Below are 11,289 nucleotides of genomic sequence, written 5' to 3'. Positions count from 1 at the left end.
CACACGAAGTGATAACTGAAATAAGTCTGGGAAATGTACAAAACACTTGTCTTAGTTCCTTGACAACAAGGTGCAGAGCTGGATGAACACAGCAGGCCAAGCAGCATCATAGGAGCAGAAAGGCTGATGTTTCGGGCCTAGACCCTTCATCAGAAATGGGGGAGGGGAAGGGGGTTCTGAAATAAATAGGGAGAGAGGGGGAGGCGGATAGAAGATGGATAGAGGAGAAGATAGGTGGAGAGGAAACAGACAGGTCGAAGAGGTGGGGATGGAGCCAGTAAAAGTGAGTGTAGGTGGGGAGTTAGGGAGGGGATAGGTCAGTCAAGGGAGGACGGACAGGTCAAGGGGCCGGGATGAGGTTAGTAGGTAGGAGATGGGGATGCGGCTTGAGGTGGGGACGAGCTGGACTGGTTTTGGGATGCGGTAGAGGGAGGGGAGATTTTGAAGCTTGTGAAATCCACATTGATACCATTGGGCTGCAGGGTTCCCAAGCGGAATATGAGTTGCTGTTCCTGCAGCCTTTGGGTGGCATCGTTGTGGCACTGCAGGAGGCCCAGGATGGACATGTTGTCTGAGGAATGGGAGGGGGAGTTGAAAATGGTTCGCGACTGGGAGGTGCAGTTGTTTATTGCGAACCGAGCATAGGTGTTCTGCAAAACGGTCCCCGAGCTTCCCTGATGTAGAGGAGGCCACAATGGGTACAGCGGATGCCCTATACCACATTGGCAGATGTGCAGGTGAACATCTGCTTGATGTGGAAAGTCTTCTTGGGGCCTGGGATGGGGGTGAAGGAGGAGCTATGGGGGCAGGTGTAGCACTTCCTGCGGTTGCAGGGAAAAGTGCCGGGTGTGGTGGGGCTGGAGGGGAGTGTGGAGAGGACAAGGGAGTCACGGAGAGAGTGGTCCCTCCGGAAAGCAGATAAGGGTGGGGAGGGAAAGATGTCTTTGGTGGTGGGGTCGGATTGCAGATGGCGGAAGTGTCGGAGGATGATTCGTTGGATTCGGAGGTTGGCGGGGTGGTACGTGAGGACGAGGGGGATTCTTTTTTGGTTCTTATTGCGGGGACGGGGTGTGAGGGATGAATTGCGGGAAATGTGGGAGACACGGTTGAGGGCGTTCTCGACCACTGAGGGGGGGATGTTGCGGTCTTTGAAAAATGAGGACAACTGAGATGTACGGGAGTGGAATGCCTCATCCTGGGAGCAGATGCGGTGGAGGCGAAGGAATTGGGAATAGGTACGGGAGTGGAATGCCTCATCCTGGGAGCAGATACGGGAGTGGAATGCCTTAGTTCCTTCTCCATTTGGGGAATGTAGCTTTTAATACTCAGTGTTTACTATCAGGGTTATGAACTAGTTTTATGAACTCTCTAAAAAAACCAATAATTTCTAAAAAGGTATTTTAATTTCATATTTTAAGACATTTAGCATAATTAGTAAAAAGTAACATTGTTTAAAACTATTCAATAGTAGAATTCAACTCGTAGTCTAAAGTCCAGAAAAAAGCCTGTAACAAAATTTTAAAATGACCAGAATACCACATCACAGGGATACTTTACTCTGTACCTTAAGTAGATACTTCATTCTTCAAGAACCTGTTAATAGCTATTCATAGTTCCCAATTTTCATCCTGTTTACTTTTCCAGCCAGTTAACTTCTCATCTCCAAGCTGACATTAATAGTGAAAGTTGGCCTTGAGATTTCTCCTGTTGGCACAGCTAGGCAAATCTAGTCTTGTTTAAATCTTCATCAGCTTAGTCTCTTCAATTCAAGCTTGAGTTCTACCTGCATTCTGTATGTTGGAGACTGGCTGCCTCTTGCTCTCTGCTGTTAGAATCTCACAGACTGGCTCAAGAAAAACCCAGTGACCCAATATTATAATGGTCTACTGCAGATTATTTCCACCAACAAAATGGGAATCATTGAGAATTGGTGAATATCTCTGCTGGTTAGTCATGCCAAGCATAAACGAAGATGATTATCAGAGGCTGATTATCTTAGCCACGGGACATCACTGCAGGAGTTCTTCAGGGATGTATCACAGGCCCAAATATCTTCATCTGCTTTGTCATAAGGTTAGAAGTGAGGAGATTTGCTGATGGTTGCGCAATGTTCACCATTCCTGAATCCTCCGGTACTAAAGTAGTCCATGTCCAAATAGAGCAAGACCTGGACATCATTCAGTCTTGAACTGATAAAGAGGCAAATAACATTATCACCATACAACTGCCAGAGAATGACTATTTCAAACAGTGAATATTGCCTCATGATTTTCAATGAAATTACCATCACTGAATCCCTCACTATCAACATCCTACGGTTACTATTTGGCAGAAACCAAACTGGACTAATCATATAAATACTGTGGCAATGAGTAACTTTAAGGGTTAGAATTTCTTTGATAACTAACTCATCATGTAACTCCTCAAAGCGATCTTCCTTCAAGGCACAGGTCAGGGGTGTAATGGAATACTGTCTACTGCTTGGATGAGTGCAGCTCCAACAAAACTCAAGAAGTTCTACATCATCCAGATCAAAGTTTGCTGCTTAATTGGCACCATGTCTAACACCTTTGACATATGCTCTGTTCATCACTGATGCACAGTAGTAGCAGTGTGTACCATCTACAAAATACACCGCAACAATCCATCAAATCTCCTTAGCACTGTTAAGACCTGTGACCCCTTATCAACAAGGACAAGGCAGCTGATATACATGAACACTATCATCTGCACATTACCCTTCAAACCACATACTATGTTGATTTGGAACTGTACTGAAATTTCTTCACTTTACTTGTTCAAAATCATGAAATTTGCTTCTTTAAGAACACTGTTGCTGCGTCTGACCACATGAACTTCAGTGGTTCAAGAAGGCAACTCAACACCACGTCCTTGAGGGCAGTTGGGATGGGGAATAAATGCTGGCTTAGCTAGTGCCAGCCACATTCTGTGGAGGAATAAGCAAAAACTAATCTCTGGGCACCATGAATCAAATAGGTCTTGCAACCATGTAGAAATGCAATGAATCCCATTTTCAGTCTATCTTGAATTTGTATAGACAGTCTCACGTAGAACATTTACAGATCCTGACATTGAACATGTTGAACATCCTCTGCCCGTCCACTCATTGTGAGTCCTAGTGATAAGCAGTCTACTCGGTCTTAATGGATGCCCTTATCATTGTTCGCACGTCTGATCATTGTGTATCTTCTTTCCCACAAATCGGTCTGGGCTTTACTGCTTCTGTAGCAACCAAGCCACTGGGCTGTGGTCTGAAATACTGTGAACAGTTTTTGTCCCCTTATGTAAGGAAAGATAGACTGGCATTGGAGACATTCTAGAGAAAGTTCAGTAGGTTGGTACCAGATATGGAAGGACTGCCTTTGAGGAGAGGTTGAGTAGGTTGGGCTTGCACTTATTGGAGTTTAAAAGAATGAGAGGCAATCTTTTTGAAACATATAAGATTCTTACATGACTTGGTAGGGTAAATGCTAAGAGGTTGATTCCCTTTGTGGGAGAGATGAGGACCAGAGGGTATAATGTCAGTGTAAGGGGTTGCCTATTAAGGCAGATGAGAAATTTCTCTCTGAGGGTAGTGAATCGAGAGAATTATTTGCGGCAGAGGGCTAGGTTTTAAAAAAAAACCTATCTCAACCTTAAATATACTTAATCAGTAAAGGAATCGAGGGTTATGAGGAAAAAGCAGGGAATTGGAGTTGAATTTTAAATGGCCAAGCAGATTAATGGGCTGAATGGCCTACTTCTTGTAGCTCTTGTAGTTTTATTTCAGTAGTAACCCTTTGTAACCTATTCTCTCTTACTTTACTTCCCTTGCAGCCTCCTCCTTTCCCCATTGCCCTTGCAGCCTCTACCTTTCTGTAAAAGCTATTTGCATACTCCACCACCACCACCATACTAGGTGGAATTCCTGACAGACACACACATTTATTCTTGGATCTCTCTTCACCTTGGCCATCCTTGGCCTCCACACACCCAGGCCTACGTCTTGGCCTCAGCATTCACCCACTCCTGTCACATCCCCAGTTGAACCACACCATAGATTCCAACCCAAATAAACCACACCCACCACAAACAATTCCCAGCAGTTCATTCACTTACTTCCCTTTCTTTCCCTCTTACTTACACTGATAGTTGCCCATCCAATCGTAGGCTGCTTCTATCCTGTGTTTACTGCTGATAGGCTCATGGTGAACCTACCCATGAGGCCTGGGTTCAAGTACCATCTAATCCTGAGGTTTGTCATAATATCCCTAGATAGGTTCATTACAAATATCTGCAACAACTGCTGAAAGAAAAAATAAAATGGTTTTCTTTAGGTTTTCTCAGTTCCTGAGCTGATGGAAATCAGATCACTTCTATCTCTTTTTGTTCCTAGCCCCAAGCTGTTCACTAACCTGAGAACAGATCACCTGGTTGTTGGCAAGCAAACGACTTTTGTCATTGATAACTGGTCAATAGTCCATAGACTAATCAACTTCTTGATGCCAACCCGAGCACCATCTGAATGTAGAACCCTCCCAGTTCCTGATCGTCTGGAACCTTAACTTCAGTTACTGCTTGTTCAAACAGATGTATAAATGATGTTTGCCCTGAGTGTCAGTTTTATGTAATTTTCAAAGCATGCAGCAATCCTTGTAAAATACTAGTTTTAAAACAATTCATTCTCATTTCAGTTCACAATTTCAAAAAACACAAAAATAAAAGACACAGCCTTTACACTATTCATTTTTTTTCTTTCCAATAACAGAACTGACCAATTTTCATGATTTAATTTTTCCATTATCCCTGAAATTTTTTGAAGGCCTCAAACCAAATCCCTGTATTCGTCCTCTTCAGGAAAGCACAGATCTTAATAGGTGATCTTTCCCGTAACTCATCTCTTTAATTTCTATATTCTTCCACTAGATTGAATCATGTTTCGTAATACTGTAGATGCTGTATTACAAAGGCAAGATGCAACTTCCAACTCACTTCCTTTGACTTACTGATCAGAATATTAACTATGTAATAACAAGTTGTTAGTTTTCCTGATGCAGATGGGTACATTGAAGTGATGCCATCAGTGACTTAGCCAGCAAATTCCCACTTTATCTTCATAGAATTATGGCTCGGAAGAGTCTATTTAGCATTTCCTGTGTGGCACTTCTTGTCTCCGAATGAACAGTGCACCTAGTGTCACTCCTCCACCTTCTTCCTGTAATCCTGAAGGTTCTCCATTTTCAGATATTAATCTAATTCCTTCTTGATTGAACCTATCTCCACAATCTCCTCAGGCAGAGCACTCTAGATCTTACCTACTCATTGATTGTAAATGTTTCCCCCCATGTCTCCGTTGCTTTTTGTGCCAATCACCTTAAATCTGTGCCTTCTTGTTGTCAATCATTCCATCAGTAGAATTTTTTTCCCCAAATACTCTGTGGACACCCCTCAAAATGTTGAATACTTCTATATTTAAAACAATTAATTCCTATAGAAATGGGCCTTTGTTTCATAGTGGCAGTGTGCCTACCACTGAGCCAGGAGGCCTGAGTTCATGTCCCACCTGCTCCAGCAGAATTACATTTCTGAATAGGTTGAACAGAAAATATCTTAATTATTGTAGCAGGAAGCTAAGCTAGCTAGTGATATGTTAGACATTCTAAATTAGAGATGAGCTTTTTCAAACTCCATTGTCAGCAAGGACTACATGCTCAGAAGATTATGCTTGAGTGAAAATTAGGCTGAATGAGTAACATATTAGTTTTTCATGGGAATTTGGTGTATGTAGAAAAGAAGTGTTTTAGATCAGGTTTATTACAACAATGAAGTAAGTAAAAGAAAATAAAGGAGAAAATGGAAGTGAAGCAAAGCTAAGGCATGGCAGGGCAGTTTGGTTGCATGGAATGTGTGTTCTGCAAACCGGGTTTCAGAGCTGAAGTGGCAGCTGGAATTTCTGTGACACATGCACAAGTCTGCGAGCTATATGGGTTGTACTTTCACAGAGATTGTCACACATGAGCATGGAAGCAAAGGAGGAATTGGTGACTGTCAGGCTGTCCAAGAACACCAGGCAGGAGATCCCCAAGAACCCCCTTGCAAATCAGTTTCCTGATTTGGATACTGGTGAGCACTTTGATTCCCTAGAGAAGTGTAGTCTGAGCCAAATTCTTGATACCATTGGCAGCTCAGCCATACAAGCAGGGAAAGAAATGAAGAGTAGTGATAGTGGATTAGTTGGGGAATAGACAGGCATTTCTGAGGCTGCAGAGGTCAGGCCAGGATGCTATGTTGCCTCCCTGGTGCCAGGTTCAAGAATATCATAGAGCCTGTACACCATTCTTCTGGCAGGGGGAACAAGTGAATAGCAAAATGCTGTGGTCAATATCAGTACCAATGACTTAGGAATGAAAGGGAATGAGGTATTATTTTCAATTTCAGGGAGGTCAAGAGGAAATTGCTAGTGGGCATGGAAACAGGAGAATTGAGCAATTCAACAAGTGACTGGAGAACTGGTGTTGGAGAGAGGGTATCAGATTTCTAATGCAGTACAGACCATTTCTGGGGAAGGTGGGACTTACACAAGATGGATGGATTACATCTTAGCAGGACCTGGACTAACATCCTTGCATGGATATTTGCTTGTGCTTTTGGGTTTAAAATAGATTGGACAGGGACCTGAGAGGGAGCTCAGATTTAAGGGAAGCAGAACTACTAAAAGGAAATAGATGCGAAAATAGATTACTGACAAGCATAAAATAAAATTTTTAAAAAGGCATTTCTGTATTTTGAGAATTTTCAATGAAAGATTTTAGTTCCATCAGTTGACTCTTGAGCTCAGCTGTGTTCTCTACCTGCCTTGACTATATACTTTGAAGAGATACTATCGAGTGATCTGCAAACAGGTTGATGAATTGTGTGTACATGTTGAGGGAAGTGAGTCTGATTTGAATATCCATGGATAGGCGTTTAGAAGGACCAGACAAAAAGGGAGAAGGAGGTAAGAAAGAACTCTTAATAAAGGATGAGATCTGTACATTGGTATAAGGGTCTTAGATCAAGGAATCAAGATGTAGAATCAGTTTGGATGGAGTTAAGAAACAGCAAAGGCAGCAAATGCTGGTGGAAATGTTTATAAACCACCAAACTCTAGTGATAGGTTTAGGTTTTAGGTTTAAGTTTAATTGTCACATGTACTCAAGTATGAGGTACAAGAGTACAGTTAAAAGTGTACAGTGTTGCTATAAATGTGCCATCTTAGGTGCAAGATCTTACTTATGGAAATAGAGAAATAAATAAATAATTTTAGAAGTTCAGCACTACAGTCTTCTTAGCATAAAAGTAGGAAAATAAAGAAATAAAGTTAAAATGTCAAATATTACAGTCCTCTCTTGAGCCATTGGCCTGCAGATACTCTAAGCTGAGCTTCCTCAAGAGGGCGTGCCCTTCCATGCTCTGGGCTGCTTTCACCTGCATTGGGCTAAGACCCGCCCTGGTACACCAGTCTTCGCCGCTGCTTGCAAGGTTTTGGCCTTGACCGATGCATTGTCGCTGACTGTCGCTGCCACCATCTCTTGCGGCCGACTGCGTCTGCCACCATCCTTTGCTGCTGCCGCCTTATCACTGACTCCCATTCCCACCATATTTCGCCATCACCGCCTATTGCTTCCTCAATGTTGCCACCATCCGGGCTCACGCTAGGCCCCAGCCACTGCCATCCTCCGTCACTGCTGCTGCCTCCATGGCTCCAGTTTTGCGAATGCTCGAGGTATGCACTGGGGCTGGCTCACGGTCTGCGAGGTCCGCCGTCAATGCCATCTGAGCTCAAGAGTTGAGTGAGGAAAATAGAAGATGTAAAAGAAAACAAGAAAAGAGAAAATAAAAGAGTAGTTGCAACTGATGATCTCTGGCTCAGGAACCCTCCTTCCCTGCCATCTTGAATTTTTCAATAATGTTGGTTATGGTAATATTGAGAAAATTAGATTTTTGAATAATGTGGATAATACAATAACAATGGGTGACTTCAAATTACATGTAGACTGAACTAACCAAATCAGCACTAATGCCATGGATAATTAATTTCTGGAATGCGTATAAGTTGTGGTTTTGGAGCGGTGTGTTGAGGAGTCAACTAGGGATCAGGATGTTATGATTTTAGTACTGTGCAATGAGGAAGAGCTAATCAATGACTTTGCTATAAAGGAGCCTTTAGGAAATAGTGACCATAATGTAATGGAATTCTACATTAATTTTGAATGTGATATAGTTTATTCTGAAAGCAGGGTATTCAATCTGAAGAAAGATGGTATGAGGAACAAGTTGGCTATTGTGGATTGGAAAATACATGCAAGATTTGACAGTGGACAGGCATTGGCAAGTATTTAAAGAAATACTGCACAGTTCTGGATATGTACGTACAGTCCTCTAATGCCCAAACAACCAAAGGGAAAGGTATACTGATTGTGGTAAACAAAATAAGTTAAAGATTGCATCAGATCAAAGAAAGTGGCTTAATAGGATGTCAGAAAAAGTGGTAAGCCTGAGGATTGTGAACAATTTAGAACCCAGCAAAGGAGGGCCAAGAAACTGATTAAGAAAGGGAAAATAGAATTAGAATGCAAACTAGTGAGGAACGTAATAATGGATTACAAAAGCTTCTTCAGGTAAGTGAGATGAAAATTATTATCTCAAACAAATATGAACCCATTAGAAGAGGTCAGCAAGGGTAGGCCAGATAATTACAGACAAGTTAGGATGATGTCAGTGGTCAGGAAATTATTGAAAAACGCTCTGAAGGATAGAACTAATCAACACTTGGAAAAGCAGTGATTGATCAATGATAGTCAGCACAGATTAGAGGGGATCCTATCTGACTAATTTAGTTGAACTTTTTGAAAGGGTCATGAAATATATTGATTAAGGTAGTGCAGTTAATGTGGTATACATGGACTTTAGTCAGGCCTTTGACAAGGTCCCACATGGAAGGCTGGTCCAAAAAGTAAGAGCCCATGGGACTCAAGGCAGGTTAGTAAACTGGATCCAAAATTAGCTTACAAATAGAACGCAAAGAGTGATGATGGAGAGTTGTTTTTGAAATTGGAAGCCTGTGACCAGCAGTGTACTACAGGGAATGGTGCATGGACTCTTATCTTTCATGTACATTAATGATTTGGATGTGAATGTAGAAGGTTTAGTCAATAAATTTGCAGATGACACAAAAATTTGTGGTGTTGTTGATCTAAGGAGGATGGTTTCAGGCTACACTTTGATGTAGATCAGCTGGCAAATTGAACAGAGCAATGGCAGATGGAATTTAATCCCAATAAGTGTGATGTGATGCATTTTGAGAGGTCTAACAAGGGAAGGATATACACAATGAACAGTAGGTTCCTACAGAGTATTGAGGAACAACGGTACCTTAGTATATAAGTGCATAGATCCCTGAAGGTGTCAGCACAGATAGACAGGATGGAAAAGAAGGCATATGGGATGCTTGCCTTCATTAGCTAGAGCATAGACCACAGGAGCAAATCACAACTTTCTAAAACATTGGTTAGGCCATAGCTAGAATACTGTGTGCAGTTCTGATTGCTACACTATTGGAAAGGTATGATTGCACTGGAGAGGGTGCAGTGGAGATTCACAAGGTTTTGCCTGGGATGAAAAATCTCAGTTATGAGGAGAGACTGAATAGGTTGGGTTTGTTTTCCTTGGAGCACAAATTGAGCAGGGATCTAATTGAGTACACAAAATTGAGAGGCATAGACAGGGAACACTGTGAGAATCTTTTTCCCATGGCAGGCTTTCCTAAGGGCATAAGTTTAAGGTGAGATGTAAGTGGTTTAGAGGTGATATGAGGTAATTCTTTTCCACTGCACGGGTGACAGAAATATGGAACATGCTGCCTGAGAGGGTGGTGGAGGCAGGTACTCTCACAATGTTAAAGAAGCATCTGGATGAACACTTATAATACCAGGACATTGTAGGCTATGGACCAAGTGTAAGTAAATGGGATTAATGTAGTTTGGTGTTTGTTGGGTCTGTCTCTACTCAGTACCACCCTATGACTTCTTTCCACAAATTTGCCAAGTAAATCTCTTTTGAATTGCCTCCAATCCCAATACGCTTGTTCTTAAATTTGGGGGCTACAACTGTACTCAGTACTCCAGGTGCAGCCTCCTCTGTCTCTATCTCTCTCTCTCTCTCCTCCCCCCCACTTTCCTATTAGTATAAGTAACAGCCATCCACTGTATCTATTTGCCCACTGTATCAAGTCTTAGCTGCAAGGCTTAACTGGTGGTTAAGTTAAGTGGGAGACAAAGTCTCAGTCAGAGATAGGGGGGTTTTAATTTTAATATTCACTTTCATGTTTTCTGTAAATATATTAAATTTGCTTGTTTTTTTCAATAAAATCAGTGTTTTCTTTGCCTCTAAAGCATCTGCCTCCTGTGTTTTCCACCACACCACATTCCACTACATAGGCCCAGTGTCAGAACCAGAAAGCTGGTGAACAATAAACCAGGCAGCTCTCCCTACAGAGGTTATTGATGAACTGAAGCTCCTTGCTACCACACTCAGTCAAATTTTGACTTGATGTCGAGGTTAGTCACTCACCTTTTTAGTTTAGTTCTTTTGTCCATATTTGGAGCAAGGTTGTCATAATGTCAGGAGCTGGTGGATCATCTCCTGAGACATTGGTTTGGCCTATGGCAGCCAGCTTAATTCAGCATCACCTAGTATGGCTCAGGAGCCCTCATCTGCTGTATTTGCTGCAAAGGAAGATAATGGGCTGTGAAGATGCATGGTTCTTTTTTTCATTGGGTGTCTTCTTGGCCAGCTGAGCTTTCCCATTTCTGCCTGCCTCTTACTATGCCCTTTCAAACAGCCAGCTTTCAGACGTCCCAAGTATCAGTGAATGTCTCCAAAGTGTCAGTATTTTCCATCTTCATATTTTGGTCCAGTGGCAACCTCACCACACAGAATATTTTTAAGTATCTGGCTACCATCCAACTGATCAACATGAAGGGCTTATCAATGAGTGTATGCAGATGGAATTAGCATGCTCCAGGACCTCAGACTTTGTCCTGCCAAGGGATGCTGAGGATATGTCTGAGACAGTGAAAGTGGAAACGGTTCAATCTTCTGCTAAGTATAAATTGTCCAGATTGTCCAGATTGATGATGTAGGCTTGGCAGACTCGGAGCTTGGTGTTCTCAGTCAGGTTGCTGTTCTACATAGCTTGGACATTCCAATTGTGGCTTTTGTGATGTGTATATTGATTTCACCATCAAA

This window comes from Rhincodon typus, chromosome 9, assembly GCF_021869965.1.
Source record: "Rhincodon typus isolate 14 chromosome 9, sRhiTyp1.1, whole genome shotgun sequence".
In the NCBI taxonomy this organism is placed as follows: domain Eukaryota; kingdom Metazoa; phylum Chordata; class Chondrichthyes; order Orectolobiformes; family Rhincodontidae; genus Rhincodon; species Rhincodon typus.
The sequence above is the reverse complement of the archived record's forward strand: the minus strand, read 5'-3'. Positions refer to the sequence as shown.